The 27,500-nt window shown below is 37.6% G+C and overlaps 1 protein-coding gene across 4 annotated transcripts in view; it reads right to left on the bottom strand.

Moving 5' to 3' along the window:
- The window catches only part of TLN2 (talin 2), a 162,044-nt gene that overhangs the window by 96,067 nt on the left and 38,477 nt on the right, over nucleotides 1-27,500 (bottom strand). For all 4 annotated transcript variants that reach the window (XM_065076153.1, XM_065076152.1, XM_065076155.1 and 1 more), the window contains exon 2: nucleotides 15,757-15,839. The gene's annotated coding sequence lies outside the window, so the exon portion shown is untranslated. The remainder of the gene's footprint in view (nucleotides 1-15,756; nucleotides 15,840-27,500) is intronic.

Raw genomic sequence — 27,500 nt, 5'->3', positions numbered from 1 at the left:
TCTTCTTTGCTTTCCATTGCACCTGAAGTTAAGACTTGCAAGCCACACACATCACATCTTCAGACTTCATCTGATTATCTTGTCTATTAGAAAGTAAAATGGATACTGACCTCCTCCTAGCAACTTTCCCATGAGCAAGCGGCAGTCTTAACATTTGGTATGAATGACTTTGGTTAAAGGGAAACAGTCACTCAGAAATAAAGCAAGCACACTTAATAATTCTCGGAGGGGGTGGAGGGGTCGGGGAGAGAAAAAAAAAAAACAAACCCACACACAAAAACTTGAGTAAATGCATTAAAAGAGGTCTCCTCTCTCCTGCTAACATATAAAGGAGTAATACAGATGACTAAATCTGTATTCTCTGACACTAAAGCGAAGTGAATACAATACAGTTGCATAGGCACATTGTAGCACCTACTGGAAGATCAAACTGAACTTCTCTTTTTAAGGAAGAAAATAGGATCCACCTGAAAAATCTTGCTGGGTAATGAAATGATTAATGGCTTTCTGGTACAAAATACGAGACGTGTGACTGAATAGTCATAAATTAGCACCTGAAGTTTCATGCCATACAAATCCTGTATTGCCAGCAATGACAGTACTGAGTTTCATGCAAGTTATGGTGATGTAATACTATGCTTCCTATGTATGGCTGAATCTTCTAATATTTCAGAAAATATTGTTTTATTTTAAGGTGATGTGTCCTAAGATTATGGCATGAAAATAGATACAATTACTTGCAAACAGAAAAATCTACTTAATCTTTTATTCTACCCTTTTATATGTAACACTCAAAAATGGATTTTTAAAACGGGCACTAACATACATCAAGGAACATCCAAATTCAGTCCAGTATCTAATCTCCCTCTATGAATGGAGAAAAAGGAGCAAAGAAATGCCAAATGTGGAAAACTGACCACGAAAGATTAACTGGGAAAATAAAAAATAAATTAAAACATTCTGGTAAAATTATTGTGATTTTGCACTTTGTAGTGCTGCTTTTACTAGGCTAGCATAAATTTTGCAAACCAGAGCATTCAGATAAAACTGTGAGATCCGGAACAGAGAAAGTCAGAACTTGAAAGCAGCTTAAGCCAGCACAGCATTGCGTCACACACTTGATAAATTTAAAAACAGAGGCCCCATTTCTTGAAATTCAGATTAAAAAAAGAGTTACTTTAAAATACATTAAATAGTTTCTCAGCTTGTTAATATTTTCACTTTGTCATCATGCACTGCAAAAGCCATAAAAATGTGTGCTGGAAGGAACCTCAAGAGGCAGCCTAGCCTAGAGCCTTGCACTGCAAAATGACACATCCCTTTGCTCTCTCTGCCAGAGGCTCATCTAATCTGTTCTGATGAAGCTCCATTGAAATGGAGTCACAGCATCCATAGGGAAGCTGCTTCATTTTTTTCTTTTCACTGCTTGTACATTTTGGGTGGCTCCCCTCACCCACTCAAGTTTTCAACCTAGATCTTCCACTTTGCAAAATAACTTTTTTTGCCTGCCCTACATTAATAGACAAGGCAATTTTACAAGTGAGGTACCTGTTCCTGTGCCCTCCCAACACCCCCTTCCTTTTCTCCAGGGTCAAATTCAAGCCCTTAAGGAAGGAAGGACCTAAACAAATCAGTGGTGTGGTCTCCTCCAACTCAGTGCTCTTGGTTTTAGAGACATCAAAGCATGCTTTATTCAAAAAAGATCTTACGAAAAGAGCTCACGAGTTATCAGCGTTCTCCAACAGTGTTCTCAAACTTCAGAGAAAGGTTTTCATATGCCTCCTCCAAATTACCCTCAGGCTCCAAAACCTCCCCACTTGGCTTTCAGCAATAACTGGGACAGGCAGTTTCCATCTCCTAGGTAACAGCCAAAATAGGACAGCTGGTTTTTAATCAAAAGAACTACGAACTTGGTCAAGAAGAAGGGCTGAGATCACAGAGAAAAAAAAACAAACGAAAAATATCTTCTATGTTCCCTTTATCTTCTATACATTGATTTACACCATATTTAAATATTTCTCTGTGCAGATAATGGACTCTTTCTGCTCCCCAATATCACTCAGTCTCTGGAATGGCTGACCAGAAGTCAAAGGTTTCCTGGAAATTAAGAGGATTTTGGAAGCAATGGTTTAACTAGTACTAAGTCTAACACTCTGCGAGTAATCAAGTAGGTAATTTCTAAATCGGACTGTGACTAATCTGTGTTTGCAAGGCTGAAGACTGAAGTAGTAGATTATGGATCTGACAGGTTTGGGAAAGGTAGCAGCAGCTCTGAGCTCCTAATAAACGCACAGAAAAATGAGAGAACCCAGTGCCTACAAATACACAGAGTGTGTTCGTCAAGGCCTCAAGTAGAACCATCACAGTGCCCCTGTTCCAGAAAATCCCAACAAAACAAGATTCTAACCAGTGGCTGAATAAAAATGAGCAGGCCTCTGTGTGCCCACAGAGGTACCTTCCAAACAAAGCAAACATGCAAAAGTAGTTCAAACATATAAACCCCAAAAATATTATCACACGTTGAAAAGACATAAGAGTGAGGCAATATTAAGATTGTTTATAGTAAAGTAACTTCAAGCTGGAGGAACGCCTGCCATTCTGTCTGCAGTTCAGCACCTCCGTAACCACAGCAGCAATTAGCTCCCACTTAGCTGCCCCTCTCACAGCTGCCAACGTTTCTGTTTGCATCACCACTTTCTCAACCAATTCTGACACTTGTGTGTGCGTTTTGGCCACTGTGTTTTAGAAGAATCTTTCCCTTTTTTTTTGACAGAACTAGGTTATGAAGAAATAATACACATGATTTGCCAAAACATCCAAGGCAGCAGAATTCTCCAACAGAGAAGCAGGACTAACATGTGGTAAGAAATGGTGGCTGTCCCAGCTGGGCCACCGCGACCTCTGGTCACTGTACCTTGGGAGGATCAAGCTTGCAGCAGGCACCTACATTTCCATTGGCACAGCCTGAACTTCGATTCTTAGCTGAAGTTACTGTATCCTTCCCAAAAGTTCCCTGCAGTCCTTCTCACAACAGCTAGAGCTAGGATACTGTTACTGTTAAATTACTCTAAGTGTGGACTTAGAAGCAGATATGTACTAAATGAACAGTTAAACTATTTTTTTTTCTAACAATCTCTCTTCATTAAAAGAAATTTTCTGAAATTCTATGGACCCCTATTTACATAATTAAACATCTCTTCATCTCATGTAAGGTTGGTATTGTCAGTGAAACAGTCTGGACATTAAATACATAAAAGAAAAAACAAGCAACCACACAAAACACAAAATAATGCAACACCATTATTTGCTAAATAGTTATAAATATTTATAGATCTGAACATTCTATTTTCCCTGAAATGAAATGAATTTGTAAAACACTTTTCTATTAATTTATTTTTGATACAAAATAAGCCAGAAAACAAAGGTAGCTATGGACAGCAAGTCACAAAACAATAAATCAAAGAAAAACAAATATATTTGTTTGAGAAATGTCCCCAAAATAACAGGAAGAAAGTTTATGTCAAAGCACACCTACACTTAATTTCCACTGGAAAGACATTTGAAATGGCCTGTGCTCCTAGTGTCATTTCGAGCAGCAGAACAGAACTATTCAACATCTAGCAGGACTCCCAGAGCTGAGTAGCTTACTGATTTCCACACATCCTACAGCTCCTCTTCCTTCATCAATCCTCACAATGATTTCTGCTACTGTCTGTGCTACCACAGTAAGAAGCAAATAGCTTTTGCATGGATTTACTCTCCCAACTTCCTTCTTCCATATAGCTCAGCTGTGTCCTGTTGTGGGAGATCAATATAACTGTACAGTCACAGCAGGAAATCTGCTTTTCAGACACACATTCAAGACTGATTCATGGCCCTGTGCTCTGTTCAGCAGAAGCACAGCATTCTGTACTGCACAGCACAGCCAACCTAGCACTGGAACTGAGGCGATATCAACATGCCACAGCTGCTGGAACAACTATGCTGTAGTGTAAAAATCAGTAAATAATAGAACCAGAAATTGGCATCTGGAACTAAATTGGTGAAAAATAACCCCTCCAGTTCAGTACTGTCAAACCAGTCATGTAGCAGGATTAAGGGATAAGCATGTATATTAAATTCTAAGCATGTATAAATGCTGCATGGTTACAGGTGCTCTTTACTTAGGCCCCTGGTGCAATCTTGGTACCACGACAATAAACTACAGGAAACCAAAACAGTGGGACAAGAAATTTATTTCTTCCAGTTCCCTCCCCAGTCCTCTGTATTTCCCCTCCTAATAGATTACTAACATCAACAGTACCTCCATCCTCCCATAATTGTTCCTGAATGCAGAAAAAGCAACACAAAGGATTGCCCATACTCTGGCAAATGCTCAGATCCTTTGTACTTCCTGGAACAGTTTGTATGAAAACTACTAAAAAGTAGTTTACAGAAAATGCACCATCTAATTCCAGTCACCATATTACATCCATACATTGCTAATGAATCTGGACAACCAGATCTGATGTTTTAAAACACCTACTGTAGGTGCTGGCTCAGTCTGCCTAACAATTAGTTAAGGAACACAGCACCAAAATACAATGAAAAAACCCCAAGATTTCCTAGAAACATCAACTATGGATACTTGCAGTATGAAGCAGCACTAAAACATGCTAAATAGTCGGCTTTTAGCAGTAACAGAGTTGATGAATTTTTTTTAACTCATGACACACCAAAAGTTTCCTGAACTGCTTTCATCACAGCAATAGATGTGCACTGCTGATGTGTATTCACTAATTTGTTTGTGCTACTCCATGGCCAAAGTATTTTCTGTTAACAACAATAAAAACTGAAACAGGTATCTATAGTTTCCATAATTTCTTCCTTCTTTTTACAGTGTGCACACTTTATTTGCTGTGCACAAAAAGAGTTCATGGAAACATTCAGAGTTCTAAGCAGCAGTCTTTCTAGCCATTTTCGAGCAAATTTAAGGAAAACTCTACATGATCTTTCTCTTGGGAAAAATATGTCTAGAGCAAAGGAAGTTTTAACATATCAAAATTTGCTTGGACAAAGTTTTATTCCAGTGACACCAGAAGTCAAGAGGAGTACCTCACCAGGCAATTGCAAGGAAGGGTACTAGTGACCCAAGCTGTAAGCTTCTGCTCTAAGCGGGAAACTTCTCAGTCTTTCAGACCATGAGGAGAATCTACAGGAAATCAAACAGCACCACAGGGAATCTGAAGATCCTTTGGTTCCTGGTAAACTTCCCCGCTGCTCCAGCAAACGGCTTTCCCAACCGGCTCCTTAAAAAACCTTCTACAGCAGTACACAATGAGTTGTCTGCTGTTTGTGAATCTGTGTTAAAAACATGAAGATGGGTGACACCCACAATGATCAAGTTCAGACTTGCCCTAGCTAGACAGCTTACAGGATCTCTGTCAGGCTCATTAAGTGAGTGCTGAATCAATGGGGGATCCAACTCTCTGCTACTTTAAAAGTTTACAGGTCAAATCAATACTATAGATGTGAGTCTCAGGTAACGTACCGAACTCTGTCCCACAATATCTTGCTCAGATTAATCAGCATAATGACAAATACAGAAATTCCACAAAAGATTGCCCAAGAAACTAAATAGTTGCTGCGAGCCCAGCTCTGCTAGACTGTGAAAGTGGCACTGGTGTTACAACCACCTCATCAGCTAATGCACAAAGAGATAGACTAAGGCAAGGGGGAGCAGAATTCTCTCAAGAAGCATTTTACAAAGACTCTTAAGAGACATGTAATCCAGGGTAAAAGGTTGTGTGTCTGAATATTGACAAGGACAGAAGTTTGTGTCCTGGTTTATTGCTGCCCTGTTCTAAACCGTGACAGTTTGCATCATGTAATTCCAACAGGAATCAACTACCATCAAGCTAAAAGATAAATCAAAACAGCAGAATAACAACTTTCCAGATGCATGGGAGAAATGAGATTTAGAGGACAGACCAGTGAACGCTGGCCTCCCTGATCATTCACATACCTACCTGGCTTAATTTGTACCATTCATACCCTGATGTCTGTGGTGTCTGACAGCTGATGGAGCTAAGATATCTTGATATTTTGAACTACACTGCTAAGCAAATAGAATGCAGAATGTCAGCTTAATATTGTCACTGCTTAATACTATGTGGATATGAACAGTTCTTTGCCTTCCATTTCACACTGCTATTATCAAATATGGACTATGTCACTCAGATAAAGGAAAGTCACCACTGCCAGTGCTGTGGTTAAAATAAAAGCTCTACTATGATTTAGTAGAGGTCTGTCTCCCCAGAGATACTTCTTAACTAGTTCATTCAGGCTTGGGCAAACACAAATCTAGGTCATGAGACTGTCACAATCTAAAAGTCTGCATGTGTACATGCTAGTAAAGGCAAAGCTATATACTGTTATACCAGATTAACTCTGCAAGAAAACCCAGTGGGACAAACGTTCTCTATTCTTTTCAGAACTCCCACCACCCACTTGCTGACACAGGGCACCAGCAGAACAGGACACATTTTCTGTTGTTCTTGACAGCTGAACATCTAATTCTATCACAACATACCAAATGCTTCTTGTAAATGTGCACAGACAATTAAAATGCAAGACCTCTTGTATGCACTGCTGCTCTAAGAAAAGCCCTACCCAACCACAATACCTGTATACAAACACCACACATCCTGATAAGCAAGTTTACAGTTAAAACCTTCAAAAATCTCAGGAAAAATTCAAAGCATTTATCTGTAGCATGCAATACTGAATCTTATAAACAAACCACTTGAAAAACAGTAACATGGAGGTGAACCAGAGCAATCTTTAAAAGCCTAATTTCAGAGTTGCTTTTCAATCATTAGTGGGCATTAATCATGCCATTCTCAGTTTACGCATTACAGTTGTACAGGAACAGCATCTATTTTGCTAAGAACCCAGCAAGGAAGTACCCTCAAGCAGAATTATATAAGAGGATAAATTAATTGAGTCTAATTAAGAGTTGTTTAAAGGACAGTCAGCTTATTAGCAATTCAATTACACTTTGCTTTTTAAGTCAAAAGGCATATTTGAAAACTAGCTTGCTTGAATGTATCTTCAAAAGGGAGTACGAATTACAAGGGACTACAGGAGGAACATCATTGCTCCAAATAGCTAGAACAGCTTTTAGATAACAGAAGCAAAGAGCTTGACTGGATCTAGTGGTAACATAGAAGCATAGAAGTCATCAGCCTCAGGAGTAGGAGCCTCCATGATGGCAATGACTGAACTCTTTGAACATGACTTCCAGGCTTTTGTTCTTATGTTCCAAGAACGCCGCTGGAGAAAGCTGAAAACAAACAACACTAGTTTCTGTACTAATCGGAAGTGAATCAACATCCTTTTGCTATGTTCCTCTCCAAACGAAGTGTTTCTGTTGTAGAGATGAGGTCTTCTAAGACAGTCCTAGGGAAAATGGTAAAGATGTCCACAGATGCTAGGAGCATAATTTTAAAAATATCTAAGATACAGAACATATTTATTTGGTCAGGAATTTTTATTTATTTGCTTGGGACTTGATGATTTTTGGTGGTGGTGGGTTTTTTTGTGTGGGTGTGTGTTTCATTTTTTTTTATTTTGAGGAGTTTGTTATTGGAGGTGGGTTTTGCTTTATTTTTTTTTTTAAACCAAACAGAACTGCTTGTAAGGTTAATCTAGGTACATCACAAGAGCTGCAACTTGCTTACAGTGGGATATATGGACAGCTTCTAACATATTTAAGGGTAAAAAGAATAAATTAAGATTAAAAATACTTTTCTATGAAAGAGTCAAGCTCATACAAAACTGATTTTCCAAAGCAGATTTCAATATTTGAAGCATTTCGCCCACAGACTGTAAATCACACTAACAATAGTAATAGCTTGAACTATCGAGTGGGATGTTAATTCCAGGATTGCACAGCTCTGCATATTCACATTATTTTCAATTGCTGAAATTATATGTTTTGGAGGACAATTTCTAAGCCTTTATGTCTAGGTTTACAACCTTTGAGCACACTCACTTCAATGCTTTTTTTTTTTTTTCACTGAATTAATTCAAAACCACCAGTGAAGTTCTGAACTACGCCTGCTATCCTTGGCAACCACCCCAAAGCAGGATGTAATAAACCACTCAGAGTTGTTAATTTAGTCATTAAATGACACAGCTAGGATACAGCCTCTTGAGTTCATCTTCTGTGGTCTAAATATTACTCTGCATTTCCTCATACTTTTTTGTTTGTTTGTTTGTTAAGTGACAAGTATAGGCAGAGTTTAGAATACATTATGAGCTTTGTACAGTAATTTGCTCTGCCCATTCAAAATAAAATCAAGGAATCTGCTTCTTCAGGTACAGGAACAGTATTGTTAATTTCCAGATAAAACTGTCGTGGTAAATCATGTAAGGATTATTCTGTTGCTTTCCTCCCACCTTCCTGAACATCACCTGATGCCACCCTGGAATGTTTTGATCATTTTCTTTAAAGACAGTGATCATCAACAGCTACTCCATACACACTTCACTTGATTACCTGCCTTAGGGAACATGAAGGCAACAAATGGTCTGCTCAAGTTTCTTAAAAGCTTTATTAACAATCTTCTTTATTCATTATGAAAGCTGAACTACTGAACAAAATAAAATCCACTTAGCTACTGAAATTAATCCATATTGATCATTTTGATAAGAATCATCATCCAGAATTAGATGGGGTAGACAAGTCTTCAGAAACAGCTTGACTATACTGAAGAATTAACAAGGTTCAAGTAAAACTATTTTTTTGCCATTTCTGTGACATGGTTTATGTGAAATAGTTCTCCACTCTTATTGATTTGATCTGAAAAGGTGATCTTAACAAGCACTGAAATGGCTTTCGGTAGGCTTTGATCCATTTATCCCCACAACCAGTTAATACAATCATTTAAAACAGTTCACCAAAATAGGAAGTGAGTCGGGAAAAAAGTAAACTTTTATAAAATGTTATTTGAATGAATGCAACTGCAGCCTAGCAAGTTAATATTCCACCTATACAAGTAAGCTCGGAACTTGAAGAAGGATTACACAGAACTGGTAGTCATGCTGGCAACAAAACCACGTCTCCACAATGAGCTTCATCTGCTCGTCCAGAATCTTTACAAATTGATGATGAAGACTAAGGGATTCCTGACTTGGAGAACTGTCTTCTTGCAGGCCCATTTGGAAAGCAGGATGCTTGCTAAACAGCTCAGCCATTTAGTGCAAATTTAAGCTGACAGTTTAGAGACTGACTGTCATCCATATTAAGCAAAGCACAGCAAAGCAGGTCCTAGTCAGAACATTACAGCTACTCACCAGGCAAACTAACTCAGATTTCCTCTGTTCAAGTACATTGAGTACGCTAACATGCGTTTTATGTTAAACAGCCATATACAGAAAAGGTGCACTTTAAAACTGTGTGGTTCAATATAAATCCAAGTGCTTGAGCTACCATTTTTATTTAAACATTCCAAATCTACTGGCCTTGTCAGGAGTACAAATGCTAGCAAAATCACAGTCACAGGAGACATCCATTTCCATAGTGTCTTTTGCTAAGGGTACACTGAATGTTGTCTGACTTTCCCATCAGGATGTAACTTCAGAACTCAGCATATAACATAACACTGACTTCCATAATACACTGTGTCTGTGTAAATATAAAACAGAATCAGATACTGATGCTTCCTGTCTTCTTGTTAAGCCCTGCCATTAAGTGCCTTTTGTACAGGTCAGATACTTATTACAGTTACAATAAAAAAAAAAAAAATCAGTCCAAAAGTAAAGAAAAGCCTATTCTCCTAGCAGCACACTGTGAAAAGCCAGTTAATAGAAACTAAAGAATAGGTAAGTGTGTGCAGTAAAGACAAGATCTTAGGGTTTACTCTAAGGTAAATACATGATCGTTCAAGAAGCTACTACATGCTAATAGTGGATTAAATAAAATCATAATTAAGAATCAGACAGTATTATTAAGCATATAACAACCTATATGGTATGGTCAGCCATAAAAGGACTTAATTACTAATGTTTCTAATACTTCAGACTAAGACTTCTGACCTATATATGTAACATTTTACAGTCTATTTCTGCTTTACTATTTAGGCACCTCTTACTGTGACTAACATTGATTATTATTGTTGCTTTTCCAACAACTATCAGACATTGTTGTGTGACCAGAACTCTGCCATCATCATGGACATCTTTCTTTGAAGCAGAAGGAACACGTACACAGAGCGTTACCAGTGTTGCAATTTTTAACATTAATTTCTCCCTGCAAAAACAGTTGGACAAGAACAGTGATCCTACTGACTCAACCCAATGCAACTTTTTTCTGCACAAAATGTAATTGAAGAGGCCTCAGACAAGAGTCATACCATTGAGTTTTTAGAAAAAAATGTACATGACAACTCACTGGAAAGGACTGGTAAAAGTGACACTTGCAAAACTAACCTTGAAAAGACATCAAGTGAACAACATAAACCATTATATGCCATTCCTCTCTGCACCTTTCAATACCACTTGTTGGAAGTCCCACGATGAGGCAGATTGTCCAGGATCAAATGGCCAAGCAAGTCCACCAGAAAAATTCACTAGTGACATTTTTTCAACATTTACATCAGATAGCTGTACCTACTGCAGCTACCCCTCAGGCTGAAACAAAGTATGGGATGTTAAAAGCCAAGACACTGGACACTTAAGATCAATTATAACAACTGTGAATGTGAAGTGATTTTCAAAACGTGAACTCTTACCCACAGCAATCAGACTAAATCAAGTTTCAAAAGTACACAAAAGAAACAAGAACCACCCATATCAAATCAAAGAGCTTAACAGTTTGGGTTTTTTTTCTGATTAGCATCTTGTCATTCACTACAATTAATACTTCAGCACACTTTCCTTTCCACCTAGTATTTTTTAATTGGAGAATTCAAAACAAAGCAAATCACTACCTGAACCTAAATAAACATTAATTCCGTTATGTTTCTACCTCTTGCTCACAATCACAATTTGGAATCAGCATGTGATTAACATAATTTCTGTATTTGTTTTATCAATTTTCATGTCATAGAGATAAAATTTACAGAAAAATAGTAAAAACCAACCAAATATGTGCATGTCAGCAAACACAGCAATACTAATCCAACATGCACCCCTCACTAGAAAGGTGGTGACATAGAACTGTGATAATTTCATCACATCCTGGCAGATGCTGGGCAAGTATTTGCAACAGTTTATGCACAGTCCACAACTCAAATGATGCGTTCATAAAACATGTCAAATCGAAAAACAGCAGATCATGCGATCTCCTTCCAAGTCATTTAAATAGCTACTAAAAAAAGCTCTCCCAACCTCCATCACCTACTTGATATTTACTATGAATGCAGTTACCAATCACAGTTTACAATATCTAGAATACCAATGGATTTGCAGATGGTATTGTAACAAGCTTGAACTGGCTTAGCGTATGCTCCTTTCATTTACCCATGTTAGCAACTGAACAGAGGTGGCAGAATGGAATGAAAATCAGAGCTAATACTTAACCATTTCATGCCATCTCAAAGGGTGAATGCTAGTTATAATGAGTTTTTTTAAACATCAGGTTTCTGGTACAGACATGGAGCTTCTCTGTGCTTTTTGATTACTAAATTTTTTAAAATAAGAACACTTTGTCAACAGAAAAAAGAAAACAGCTAGTCAAAAGAACATATAGGGTGTAAAGAGGAAAAAAAAAAGAGTAACTGAGGAAAAGAACAATACCTATAGCAATTGATTGCAGAAGGCTCAGTTACTACCAGAATCACCCACACTAATGAAAAAAGAAAAGCTGAGCAAGGACAGCACGCTTGCACAGCCACAAAACAGATGAACACAGAGACAGAAACACAAGAAAGCTACTGCACATTAGAGTGAACATTTCAAGAAAGCATTGCAGAGTTCACTCCAGCTTCAATAGCATTCGATACCCCCAAGGTAAAAAGCTCACAGCTACTGAAAGGGAAGGGAGGAAATTACAAATAGGTGTAATCCTCATGAAAATTTCTGAACATGTTTAGGCTTAAGTAAAACTTAAGTCTCTGAAGAGACCAGGATCTAACCACAAAGCAGCTGCTACTCCTACAACAGAGACAGAATGAAGAGATGATAAAAAACTGCTGAACTAGTATCAAGGTGTAACATGGTGCACAAACATTACATGTCAATTAGATTATACTTAGCCTAGCACTCTGCCAACTGTGTGCTAATCTAAGGACAAACCTCCTCCTACATCAAAGGTGCTTAGACTCTGGCAGTGATCTTACTGAAAAGCTTAAAGTCAACTTGGCAGGCTTCAATTGGTTGAGCCTCAGATATTTCATTATTTTTCTTAACAAAGCCTATTTCAAGAGGTACTTAAACCTCTCATAACTACTAGCTCTCATGTCTTAAAATGCATTATGCAAAGCAGTAGCATACCAGATATGTACTATATATGGAAGAATACATTTTATACCTACATACACAGACATATATATGAACAGATGTGTGTGAACACACACACACACTTGTGCACTGACAACTTAAAAGACAGGATGTTGTACATGTCACAAATAGTAGCCTAAGTATGAATTCCTAACAATGACAAAACGTACTGAACTCCAGCTAGCACTGTCATTTAAAATGCACTAGCCAGAAGAAGATTACTGAGTGCATTCTCCACAGAAACCATTCCTCCAGAAAACTCAGTTTCTTAAGCCAGAATAAAATTTTTTACCAGCATCTTCTCCACCTCAGCTGATGGTCAACAGCATCAATGTAGAATGCAGTTTACCAGGGGAAATTCATAGATCAAACAGGACCACAAAGGAATCAACACATAACTCCTATTTCCTTCCAATATTTTGCATTACGTAGAGCCTCCTAAAAGATTCAAGCCACTACCCTCTGCAATGTACACAAAAAGAGCAGGAGGTAATTTAAAAAAAAAGTTACTTCATAAAAATGAGATGAGCTTGTTTTCCAAGTGCAGGTGGAAAAAATGATCTGTCATTGCCACTACTGCCCTGGATTATAGCCAGCAGCAAACGGGAAATCAACTGAGACCCAGTTTACAACTACAGATCCCATTTCCTATCTAAAGACATGAGATCCCAGATAGGCCTTCCACCTGTTTCAGCTGTGATCAGCCTTTCAAAGTGAGCATTTTGGCTATCGAGGGCATACTCACCCAGTAGTCCTCTACAAAACAAGAGATATTTTTACTTAATGGCTATTTTGGTGGGAATCAGAGTAATGTATTAAGCACGGATAGCCAGAAGTGTTTGAAGGGGTCCTGCAATTCAAGCAACTGAGTTGCAAATCAGGGACAGACACTGACTTATTCTCCCTGTATGGTTTCTATCTGCAAACAGATAACCCATGAAAAAAACATCTTATCCTAAGGAAGGCTACAATAAGAGAGGCAACTAGATTTCCTAGTTGGAAATTTCACAGATTCACCAATGATTCTAAATATACAGTCTAAAATTACCTCCTTTCTCATACCACATCCTTAAGGGAAAAAATTACAACAAAATGACTTTACAGCAACTTATTTTAAAGACCTAAAAAAAAGGCTTTTTTTCACTCATATGATTAATATTTCTCATTTCCCAGTTTTAGTGGAGAGTTCAGTGATAATTTCTGCAGACAGTATCACACAGTCTCTTTGATTTAGTTTTTATATTATTTCTAGGGTGTTTCCAGCTCTTACTCCTGCGCCAAAACTCTCATTTTTACTGCTGACTTCCCCAGGGAGTTTCAGGCACTTCCAAAAATAAATCCATGAAAGATAAGGCAGAAAATATGGTGACACTTGAATAAATAACAACACAGGGGACAGCTGTGCAGGCAGATTTATTCTTTCTATCACTGTGTAAAACCTCTCCAGCTCCAAGTAGCTACAGAATCATAGAATTATGCTTGTCGGGACATGTTGGCTCAACTTGCCACCCAGAAAATGGGCCTTTTCAGGAATCAGCACTTCTCCTGTGAGGAACAGAAGGCTGTTCACAAGGTCCTGAAGCCATGTATCAAATTTTGTGTTTATTTTCTCTTAAGAGTTTAAACAAGTTTTGAAAACAAATCCTGGCTTAAAGGAACACCAAGTCCAACAGAATCCCTAAACCTAAGCTTCTATTAATGTTGCAGAAATTCAGAGTTCCAAACCTGTATTTAAACCTAGGATATGTTTTAACATCACCCCTCTAAATTCATACAATAAAAACACAAGGAGGGATGTATTTTTCTAAGTGGAAATCCATATCCACTCTTATCTGATCTCATCAAGGTTACCTGCTGCACACAGTGCAATTACTGGGTGTTTTCAAGCACGCTATTTCTGTAGCAAACAAACAAGAACAGTGTTTATGGGCAAGAGCTTACACCAACAATCCCATGTGAATAGGTCACTGAATTTCTTGAGTACAAGTTTATTCTCCTACCATTCACGTACATATACAACAGCCAGCAGCACTAATATATTGCCAACAGAAAGGAGGGAATCACTGTGGACTTTACAAGATCCATTTCTGAATCAAGCCAGCATGAATGAATTGAACAAGTTTCCTGAGGGCAATCTTTCACAGCTAAGAAACAAATAATATTCCCAAAAGCACCTGCTTTGTCCAATTAGTAAGTAGTTACCAATCGAGTTCAATCAGTTGTACAGCCAGATATAATTAATCTAACTACACTGAAATAACACTTAAAATTTCTAAAATCAAAAGCTAATGAAGATCTTTAGCCATGTTATTTGATACCACAGCTGGTAACTGATCTGACAGCAGCAGTGAAACAAGGAAAACAGACGTTACAAAAGAGGGTAACACAGTGTTAATTCTTACAAATAGAAGGTTTTCGCTGACAAGCTTGATTATAGGAATGCTCTAGAAATATTTAACTTTAACTGTATAACAGCAAGAACAAAACAGTGTTTTTAACCATCTAACCATCTAACTAGTGACTTCATTTAACCTTGTCCTTAGTCATCTGATACAAACTGACACACTGCTTTAACACTTCACTAAAGGTATTTTTCAGAGATGGAGAACAGCAGGACAAAATTTGATTGGAGACCTTTTAGTATTACAAACACCATTTCCAGATGAGCAGTCAAAGCCAGAGAAACATTTAGAACAGTTATGTATACAAGATCTAAATAACTCCAACAGATTAAGAGTCTGGAGCAAGATTTATCAAGATTTTCCCAAAGCCAGTCTTACCACTTTGTGACATTCTCTTCTCAAAGTGCTACAGTATAGAAATAGTAATGTATCTATGAAGTTATTTCTAGTCATGATTGTCCTTTGGTTTTTTGGTCACTCCTCTTACATGTATCAGGACAAAACAAGGTCATCTTCCCAGCTATTGGTTCTCATACCGATGAAAGGCATGGCCCTTTTCCCTAAGGCTTAAGGAACTCACTTATTATATGAACATATTCTCCAATCTCCATGGAAACTGTTTAAAAATAGTCAAGAACTGCAATGGTCAGGTTACTCTCCTGGTTGTTAATTGCAATGTTTTCTTGGAGCTTCATGCATTCATTTTTCAGCTTGATTTCTCTCTTTGCAAACACAGCCACGGCTGTACACATTTCATGCATTCTCTAAAGAAAATATTACACTAATACAAGCAGCAGATAAAAGTTTTTAATTACTGTAGGAGCTTCTATGTTATTATATGCATAACAAATAAAATTAAACAAAATCTTACCTCAAAATTAAACTTCATTCAAAAGAAAATAATCTCATCTGAGAGCACTGCTTGACCATGTGGAATGTTCCCAGTAACCAGGTCTGTAACACAAGATACAAACAAATTACTTTATTATCCCCAGTCCATTAGTTTCTAGTTTTAAAGTACCTTCTGCCAACACACTAGAAAGGAAGGAACTCAGGAAGTTATGACTTTCCTTTACTCTTTGGGAGTCAGAATTTGCACTGCCAAAAAGAACAGCTTTAAGTTCAAGAAAAAAAAAAATCAATCCAGGCTTCCAAATTACTCACATTTAAAAGCTCATAATAAATGAACTCTAAGTTCATACAGAATCACAGAATGTCAGGGATTGGAAGGAACCGCGAAAGACCATTTAGTCCAATCCCCCTGCCGGAGCAGGAACACCCAGATGAGGCTACACAGGAATGTGTCCAGGCAGGCTTTGAATGTCTCCAGAGAATGAGACTCCACAACCCACCCCAGGCAGCCTGTTCCAGTGTCTGTCACCCTTACTGAGAAGAAGTTTCTTGTCAAATTTAAGTGGAACCTCTTGTGCTCCAGTTTGAACCCATTACCCCTTGTCCTACCGTTGTTTGTCACCGAGAAGAGCCTGGCTCCATCCTCATGACACTCACCCTTTATATATTTGTAAACATTAATGAAGTCACCCCTCAGTCTCCTCCAAGCTAAAGAGCCCCAGCTCCCTCAGCCTTTCCTCATAAGGAAGATGCTCCACTCCCTTCAGCATCTTTGTTGTCCTGCGCTGGAATCTCTCTCCAGCAGTTCCCTGTCCTTCTGGAACTGAGGGGCCCAGAACTGGACACAATATTCCCGATGTGGTCTCACCAGGGCAGAGTAGAGGGGAAGGAGAACCTCTCTGACCTACTAACCACCCCCTTCTAATACACCCCAGGATGCCATTGGCCTTCCTGGCCACAAGGGCACAGTGCTGGCTCATGCTCCTGCTGTCCACCAGGAACCCCAGGTCCCTTTCCCCTACACTGCTCTCTAATAGGTCCTTCCCCAACTTATACTGGAACCTGGGATTGTTCCTACCCAGATGCAACATTATACACTTTCCCTTGTTATATTTCATTACATTTTTCCCTGTCCAACTCTCCAGCCTGTCCAGGTCTTGCTGGATGGCAGCACAGCCTTCTGGCTTGTCGGCCACTCCTCCCAGCTTGGTGTCATCAACAAACTTGCTGATAGTACACTCTAGTCCCTCGTCCAAATCATTGATTAATATATTGAATAATACTGGCCCCAGTATTGAAATACCTTGAAATTCTCTAGTTTTGCAGCACAAATTTGGGTGTTAACAAATTAAACAATCACACTGACCTCTCAAAAATGTCTGTTTTGCATTAACTGTGCTATTCTATGGTTTATGGTTTCTGTGTGGAGTAATTCAGCAGAAAACAGCACAGTACAAGCCTCTTTGGGCAATCTCCCTTCACAGTGAACCCCCTTCTGAGAGTATGAAAACAGAAAAATAAAAACAGAATTAATAGTTTGTTTTGGTTATAAAAGACAACAGAAGCTGTGGTTTGACTTTGGTTCTTTGAGGAGGTGGGCTTTCTTGTTTAGGTGTTTTTAGGCTTTGCTTTTTTTACACTTTTTTTCTGAGATTCTTAGGATCATTTGCTAGTTTATACTCTAAACAAAAGCTAATATAGCATACATGTTTAATAATCATCTCCTGAGGATGGGCAAATCAGATTAAACTCAAATTTTAGTTTATCAGTTCCTGTCCTCTCAACTCCCACAATTCTATGAAATAAACAACACCTTCTTTTCAAGTATCTCAAAGTTTACAAGACCAATCACTTTTCCAGACACAATAATAAAGGGCAGCTTATTGCAGGTCAGAGTAAATGCAGTGTACATTAGGACAACTATTTCAGCATCCAGTGGCTCACCAGTACCCGCATTAGAATTGGCACTGTAGTAGCTTTCTACTTTGAAAGTTAAATGCATATTCCACACTTAACTTTTCAACACCTACCAAGTCTCCAGTAATGCACAAAGAATGTACAATTAAGTTTAATTAAAATAATATGTGCCACCCACCAGCCTTGCACCTCATGGATTTTCCGCTAAAGTTTAAGGTCAGGATAAAAGCAAGTTCAGTGCACAAAATGTCTGCACATTTAATACCTTCCCTTAGATGGCTGTATCAGCGTACAAGAGATTTATCTGTAATTCCAGTATTTGTATTACAGCAACAAGTCAAAGTCCTGTTCAGTACAGCCCTTAACTCACCAGTGACCCTACTTCCCAGAAGGAACTGTTTACTGCACCATACTTGCACATATTTTAAATTTCTAAATTTGCTTCAAATTTGATTGTCAAGTATTTCAGTCACTTGCAGCATTGATACCTTTCTTCATTATCAGTCCTTTGTTGACAAAGACATCAGAAACCCATTCTAAGCCCCAAGTTCAGAAAGCACCAAGTACTAGCTGGAGGCATCTACACCCTCTACTCAAAAACAGTATCACCTAACACTGACACTTACCAGACTTGCATCAACAAATTCATGTCTGAAGAACGTATCACACCCAAGAAACAACAAAACCTTACCTAGCAGAGAATGAAGTTACAATCACAGTATTGCTTCTTTCTACTTACACCTGACAAAGGTCCCCAGATACATTTTCAGATTCAATACACACCATTCATTTGCCATCATTGTGATCTACATGGCTGGGAAACCGCTTTGAAATCTTCTCTTTTCAGATGCAGTTCTATAACACAATTATTGCTTAAAAAGAAACACCACCCCCCACCCCACCTCCCCAAAAACCAACCAACCAACCAAACAAAAACCAAACAAACAAAACCTACACACACACAAACAGACAAAAAAGCAACCACCAAAAAAACCCCACAAATAACTCTTTTCTTCAAGCTATAAACCAAATATGGCAAAATAGAAATGTATTTTTCTGTAGTTATCAGGAGGGACTCATGTTAATCAGAAATGTGACTGGGAATGAAAGAGGTGAAAGAACTGCTCTCTTAATATTTTAGTCCAAGGGAAGGAACAAAATCATGCATTTGCACATACTACCAGAGCAACCTAATGAGTAGATTGCCATGTTTCAAAAAATATAACTTCATTTAAAATAATAGATTTTCAGTTATCTGAATATTTAACAGTAGAAAAATTAATGCATTTTGTAGAGTCTGGAAAAAAATTTGCTGATACTATGTTACATTTTAAGACTGGCTTGAACAAATGTGACTGCAGAAAGAACGTTCATTTTTCAAGTGAGTTAATTACTGCTGAAGTAGCCATGTATTTTTTAACTTACCAATTGGAGCTAAAGAGAGCCTAAAAACTATTAATCACTGTTTGTTTATTCTATTGTCCTTACTTCCTGGAATGCAGTCAGCGATGAAACTCGACTGCCCAAAAGCCCAGTCAGCAAATCAGCTGCCCTGAATCTGTTCACAGCATGAACCCAGTGACTAACATTCTTAACCTAATGTAGGAAGCGAGCAACAAATGCATAACACATCTCATTCTGGAAGTTCTATACAAAATTCAATGAGGCTTTCTGAATATTTCAAGTATTTTTCAGCATAAGCCCCCTTGCCTCCCCATCTTCCCCCACACACCTTTTTCTTAGTGCAGCTACTGGTCCAAGTGCTAGTGATGTTATTTATAGAAGAAGAAGATTAAAATAAAGTGGTTCTGTGGAATGTTCTTTTTCAATTCCATTGCAGAATCCTACACTGTGAACCAGAGGTAAACTATTCTTTTGCTCCTGATATTTTCTAGGTATTCTGCATTCTCAAAATTCTTGATGATAATGTAGTTTAATTCAGTAGCATTAGGATTACAGGCTCACTGAGACTACAAGAATAGGTATCAGCATCCACTTACACTACATTTTTTTGAAAGTGGAAAATATTTTTGTCCATGTATTTCCTTTGGGTTTAAGTGTGTTTTCCTATACTGTGTTTTGTGCCATTTTTGTTGCTGTTGTAATTGAGGTAAAAACGAAACTCAAGTCAAAATACGTGGTCTACTACACAAAGCATAGATTACTATGTTTTAGTACTGTTGGCATTCATCACCACAGCTCTGTATCACCCCTTGTTAAATGAATCTGCTAACAGTTTAGTATTTTGAGCTATAAACAGGGGAACAGTTCCATTTTCCCCATCCTCCCAAGACATCAAGAAGTTTAGTTCTATGATACATGTTCCATACTTCAAAACTTTATGTTCCCTGCATATTAAAAAGGCATTGAATGGCCATTTTAAGCTGGTAATAACTTTGATGTTTTGTCATGTGACTTAAAATTCTTAGTTCCTCCCCTTATTCATCATCTTTTATTTTTTTTTCCTTAAAGACTGCAGAGAGTAAATTACAAGGATATGAAATACACAATATTATGAGACACAGACATTTTGAGACCATCTTCAGAGGCTGAATCCCTGCTAACAGTCCCCTGCCTACAAAATAGGGCTGAATTCCAAACAGATTCAAGGAGAGGATGGAGAAATATGGTCTGTGCAGCCACTTGCAGTACACTTCAAATAATATTTTCAGCAGGACCTGATACAGTCTCCAAACTATATCCAAAAGCAGATTCCCACCTTCCTTCAAAACTGTTCTCAGTAACTAACTGATTCTTTTGCATCCTGAATCTGGATTTCAGCTCCATATGCTAAAAATTGCCATTCTTATTTGGGTAAAAATGTTGAGTTACCTTCTGTTGCCAGAAGTACCATTCATGTAACAACATCAGGCCTATGGATAACAAGATAATAAAATGTTAAGAATAAAAGTTAAAAACTTAAATTGGTTAAGATTTTAACTGACTGTTTCAAAACACCAAGTAACATGCATTTCAGGTTCTGTTTCAAGACTAAAGGTCTATTCAGCTCCATAGCACTGGAGGCATCTTAAACAGATGACGAAATGGTGAGATAAGACACCACCAAAAATGTACTTGAAAACTACAGGAATTTTAAGGTTGTCCGAACATTTGCTGGAAACAGCCATAAGCCTGAATAAAACTGAACTGACATATGATTTTAGTTACCAAACTGACATTAAAACCCAACAGTAATATTTTTGTTTAGTAGATCAACATCGAATTTTTCACAATCAGAGCAATCTCTGGCATTTACCACATTAAATACTCTTGTAACCAACAAACAGAATTTTGCAGGTGATTTCTGAGAACAGATATGCTACCTTCTCCTAAAGCATGGCATAGCACACACAAAAGCAGATGGATTAAGAGCACACTGAGTTTCTGCATCTTGGGTAAACCTGCAGCCTAACTGCAGTTCTGCCTGGGCTTTTCCTTTCCTGAGGGCAGACTGGCTCAACCAGGGTAAGTAATGCAGCTTCACTTGCCAGTAATCAGGAGTACCCAGTGGGGTGTTCTGAGAACAAGCATGTGGGTATATGCACTCCATACCAGGACAAGTGCATGAAAAGCCCATCACAGAAACACAACTAGAGAAAAAACAGTCATGCCCCTCTATGTGCCACAAACTATTATTCACAGAGTCTAACGAAGAGCTACTAGTAATCTTAACCTGAAATGACTTGAATGAGCTCTCATTTTAAGAAATCAAAAGTGATTACTATTAGGTTTTAATCTAGGTAACAGTTCATTACCAAAAGCCATTAGGATGAAGCTTTAAAGACTTCATATAAATGTTCCTTTAAGATACTTTAACTACACGAATCATGAAACACTGAACGATCATACCACAACTATTACTATATTCCTCTACATTAATGATGAAAAATTATCAAATTATGAGACTAAAGGTTGTTTTTCCTGCAGTCAGATTTCAGCTAATGATTTTTCAAGTTTTAGACATTGTACTACCTTGAAACCAGCAAGCTTTTCTAGGTGCAGAAGGTAAAAAGAACCCTGCACATAAACCCAGAAATTCTGCACTTAGTTTCATCAAATAGAACTTGCTCCACAACACAGAACACCACGTGTTTTGCTAGTATGGTTACTATTTGTAAAGGATAAAAAACAGGTTAGAAGAGGGAAAAAATGACCAATAAGCACCCTACACCCTTCTGCTGCGGGTAAATCAGTTTTTAATAGTAGGAATTGAAACATAACATTTACCTTTGAATACGAAATTCAATTTTAATTATTTTTTCCCCCAGCAAAGTATTACAGGAGATATTCATTATATGAGGAAATCCATTTCGCAAAGTAGAACAAACCAATATGCAACATCATTTTTGCCCTTCCTCCCCAGACATATATGATCTATAATTTCCCCTTTATGTTTCAGAAACCACTGTTTATCAGATCATAATACAGATTGCCTCACTCTCCCTAGATAACAGGTCACTCAGGTTGTCTCCACTTCAACCATCTAACATCCAAACCATCCAACACTTCTGAGTCTTTTTGCCTGATATCTGTGACTTCAATCAGATTAACTGTTTAAAATAACGAAAACTTGTTATTTATGGATTACAGTCAACAAAACATACCACACTGCTGCGTCAGTTCATACATTACCAGAATTCACCTACTGGAACAAGATATTCAGCATCTAGGCAAATTTACCTATTCCCTAGGTGAAACTACACTCACAAAAGCGATTTTTCCCTTGCACTCGGAACTAAACATTATTTCTTAAAAATTGCGAAGTTTATGAAAATGGTGCTTCAGTGTGGGCTGAAGCATTCCAGGTAAACTTTCTTCCTTTGTACCTCACAAATGATGGTAGCTCAGTCCTGTACCCATCTGCCAAAACTCAGTTTCAGCCTCTAAGGATCTATTACTGCTTCACTCTCTCTGATCTTAACTACAGTTTTGCAGGTTTTATTTGTCAATTTTTGCAGCATCCTGCACATAAAGGATAACAGTTTTGAGGAGGTCTGAAAAGGCACAACAGGTAAAATTCGGCAACACAAGAGGAAAGCCGGGCATTCATTTCTTCTCAAGGCTGCATGTTTGTACAGGGCAGACAAAAGTGCCTGTTGTGGTCATTTAAAGTCAACTATATTCTGCCACATTTTCAAAATTATGTAAGTCTCAGCTATCTTACATTAGGAGGATGAGCCAACTGATTAATATTAGAGATAAACGTCTTCCTGTGTTTTCATGTATGTGAAGTTTTTGTCAGGCAAATACTACTTTCCTGCTGTTCAGGGCTCTTCTAGAGTAGTCAATAGTTTGGGGTACTTTTTCCATAAAGGAGCTGTTATTACTCAAACTTTATTCTGAATTCTAGCTTCCTCCCTAGGTAAATTAGGAAAAAAAGTTCCAATCTTGTTGTCCAGTAGAAAGACAAAATCTTGGTCAATGTTAATTGTTTTTCCTTTTAAGGCAGGCAAAGAAGGCTTACCAAAAGTTAAATGGTAACTTTAATTTTTATTATTACTGTTATTACTATTAATAGAGGAAAAGCTACAGCAAATATTCACATTCAGTCACGCTTGGTAAGTTCTTCAAAAAATGTTTGCCTGGAACAGTATGCCATCCTGGGATCAAATTGCAATGCTTTTGATGACAGAACCTAAGTCTGACTTGACTGATCTGAAGTACAAGGCAGTCATGCTTTACTGCTCTCCTAAGAAACCACACACTAGAAAGGTGCCACCTGTCAAACCCACCTACTCCTCTGTCATAATGTGAATGACACTCGCCCTCTGAACACTACTACAGGAAGTACCCAGAGACTGGCAAGTATCGACCACTATTAATTATGCCAGACTTGCAATGCCTGCAAAGAGTTAACTACAGCCATCAGCGATATTTCTTCATTTATTGTAAATATCTGGCTCTACATTTGAGCATAGAACACAGTCTTTTAAAACCAGAGCTAAATACATTCTTTTTAATCATGTGATGCAAGACATAGTAATTGAAAATGACAAGTAATCATTTGAAATAACAAGTCTTCAAAAATGAGTACATGGCACTTTCTTCATCAGGGTACCATTCACAATAACTCTAATTTCTGACCTTTCGTTATTTCAAATCTATGTTAATGTTGTCCTCTAAGCAGTTTAACAACTGTAAACAAGAAGCTAAGCCTATTTTTCATGAGAATAGAAGGTGTAGTTTGCCTTAGAAGAGCTGCATGGATACTAACACCTGAGTAGTGAACTCAGATCCATAGTATCAGAAAGAAATTCCTCAGCATAGGGTCTATTTTCTTGCCATGCTGCTATGCTATACAGAATATCCAAATATATCCTTGCACTCAGGTCAAAAAATCAGATTTGTCCTCCATTTATGCTGGCATACATTACAGCAACAATTATTCAGCAATCCATTGCAAAGATTCACTGGTTCAGTGATAGCTATTGAACCTCAGAAGTTCCATGGCAATATAACTAAACAGTATTTGCATCACCTTTATGAAAAAGGGTGAATTCAGCTGTCATAAATAACTACCATTAAAAAATACCTAGTTTTTCTTTACTGTTAAATCATTAATTACTCAAGCCTCAAAGACTTCTAAATAAGCATCTTCTAGAGTAGGTTCGCATTTCCCTTCCAGCTACTCATCCAAGAAAGGAATATCAAATCCACAATATGACACCGGTCCTGTTCCAAATCTCCAGTCAAGCCTTCCTCTACAGGAAAACATATTTAGCCTCCATATTCACAAGAGAAAAAACAAAACCACAAATGAAACGCACACACCACCATTAGCCTAGGTTAACAGTTGGATCAAAGAGGATTTTACAGCATAAGGCGATTCATAAAAAAATCCAAAGTCCTAGACAATCAAAATGACTGCCTATTCCAATGACTTCCATTTTCATGTTCCTTCTCAAAAAGTTGAAGATATTAACAAGAACATTTTCAATAGCTTGACTACCTGCATCGTAGATTTTAACCCCATATTAAATAAAACTATCACCAGATACCCATCTTGCATTAAAATCCCTGCAGGAAGGGTAACAGAGGTGGCTGGTTCCAAGTACTGACAGTCAAGCTACCTGAAACAACAACAACAAATCAATTGCACTGCCAATATTAATATAAATTTGTCACTCTTGAGAGATACTACAAGGTTATAATCAAATTATGAAGTCGCCTAAGATGAATACTTCCATCTTCAATGACGACATGAAATTCTTACACAATTTCGGCTAAATACCTGCAAGTGAAGTCATTAGCAGAGTGAGTATTAGTTTCAAGAGATAAAATTTCATGTTCTGGGTCTGTGCATGAGCTGAATAAACAATAAAATTAAAAAGTAAACTTTCAATGGATAGATAAAAACAAAACAAACAACACAACAACAACCACCACGCAACACACACACACAACACCCCCACATACATAAACGCACACAGCCAAAGATTTTTGTTGTTGGTACAATTTCTTCCAGTATATTACCAAGACAGGACACCTGCCATTCTAATGGTGTAATTCTAAAACTGTCTATATTTAGCTTATGCTAAATTTTCCAGCTAAACCTATTCACAAAAGAACTACAGTCCACTTACACTGTAGCAAAAAGAGCACACAATTTACCTCTTTGGCATGACTAACAGGAAGTTTGCCAACTTTCCAGACATATTCCTCAAAAGCTAGGTTGCTCTATATTTGCACACAAACAGCATATTAATAGTTCAGAGACTCCAGATAAAAAGCACTGGAAATCCAACTTCAATATAAATAAAACTTGGATTTTTCATGTTTATATTATCACCAGTTTACTAGACTGAAGAGATTCTTTCTAAAGAGTATTGGTTTGCAAAATTTCCTTATCTTCAGACCAAGTTATTAAATACTTAGGCAACATGTTAACCACCCTGACAATAAGAAACATACTGAAACACAAACATACTAAATATCCTAAGTTAATATTAGCATATTAATTTATAATATTTGAAAAATTATTTTGAACTCAAACCAGAACTATCAAAACTCAATAAAACAAAGCAAACTTGAATTCCACCCCATCTTTTTGTTATTATGCCACAAACCTCTGATGTACCATCTTGTGTGCATTACACAGAATCTCCAAACAAACAGAACAGATCCTAAGCCTCCTTGGAATGAAAGCTGGTTATCAAAGAAAATGCAGCTACACAGTGATGTGGAGATAAATGGTTCTGGGCCAACTCTGTATACAAACACACATACATGTATGTTCATATATGTTATTATTACTTTAGACATACAAACACGTACAGCCTTCTTAGAAAGCTTAGAATGTCTTCAGTTGGGAGGTCTTCAGACTCCATTCCATCACATAGAGACAGGACACTCAGCATTTTCAACACAGTCAAGGCTAGAAATTTCAAACAGGAGGAAATCCGTTGCATCCAAGGTAAACCCCAGCTTGAAAACCCAATCAGCAGTTAGGAAAAGACAACTCTGGAATACCTTCCTGAAGGCCCAAAAAAGAACATGGAGAACATCCAACAAACCATTACTGGGCGAGTTAGGACTTTACAGTGCTCACCAGAAGGTGTACCTACTGTTTACCCTATTTCAAAAGAAAAAGCCTTAAGTTAGTTTTGCCAACAGCTGTAATACTTAACTTAAAAAGATCATACTACAAAGCAGCAAGTTAAAACTCACTGTATTTTGCATTATATGCTCTATAAGAATATTCTTACCTCAATTCACATGATTTAGATATTTCTAGAACAAGTCACTCACAACATTAGTTTCTTCTTACTAGGATACTGTATACATGTAAATATTTTGTGCCTAGGAAATTCAACAGTTAAAATTCCATGAACATAATTCTAGCTATCATTCACATGTTAAAACTGCATGTATTTCTAAAGAGCTGGCAGTACACAGACCTATGCTGCCAAATTCAGAGTGCTGAAGGAGGAGAGAATGTGGAGTCAAACACAGAATCGGAGGGGCTAAAATTTCAGGAAGTCTCCACATTTATTTCTGCTATGCAAACTATGCAGGTGTTACCTATCTCAGTATTATATATCTTTTCCCTGTATACATTTCTGTAACCACATACAGAAATGAAGCTCAAAATTAGGTTTATCCTAGTAAGACAAAAAAATAAAAAATTATTTACTTGAAAATGAATTTGTTTTCACCTGCTACCAGCTCAGTAATCAGTAATGAAAAAAGTAAACCCCAAACTGTTTTCTATACATGACAGCCGTTAATTCAATTAGTGTGCGTGCTTTAAAGAGCTGGCAGGAGTCCAAAATGCAACCATAAGCAGTCACCTGAGACTCATGGACATCTTCCAGTCCATCAATGTAGGCTGTCACTCCAGTCAAGCTCCTCAGATTGTAAAAGCTGAGAAAAAACAACTGGCATGAAAAATAATCCAGAATGAATGTGGTTGACTAGAGCTGAACTGAAGAATTTCCTGACTCAGACACTACTCTCCTAGCTGAAAGTGAGCCCACTGTCATCAGCATCTCTTCTAGATCTCTCCAGAAGAAGAAATGCACTCCTCAGAGCAGATTACCAGTAATAAAGTTTTGTGATCATTTCTATGACAGTACTTTTACATTTTCTTGTATGCTTGAAAGCTCATCTTCCCAGCTTAGTATCAAGCTTTCTACATTGTATTTCAACCTTAGTAATCTATGATTTTTAAGTTGCTTTCAATGCACTTCCCTCTCCAAATAACAGCCATTTCTCTAATTGAGTGAAGTCACATCAAACAGATGAAGAACCTGAGCGGCTCTCTCCTACATTAAGAATTTGTTTTCTTATAGGAGGTATGAGTCTTTTGATATGACTGGGAAGAATTTAAAAGGCAGCTTTAATCAC

Source organism: Columba livia, chromosome 11 (assembly GCF_036013475.1).
Source record: "Columba livia isolate bColLiv1 breed racing homer chromosome 11, bColLiv1.pat.W.v2, whole genome shotgun sequence".
In the NCBI taxonomy this organism is placed as follows: Eukaryota; Metazoa; Chordata; class Aves; order Columbiformes; family Columbidae; genus Columba; species Columba livia.
The sequence above is the reverse complement of the archived record's forward strand: the minus strand, read 5'-3'. Positions and strand labels throughout refer to the sequence as shown.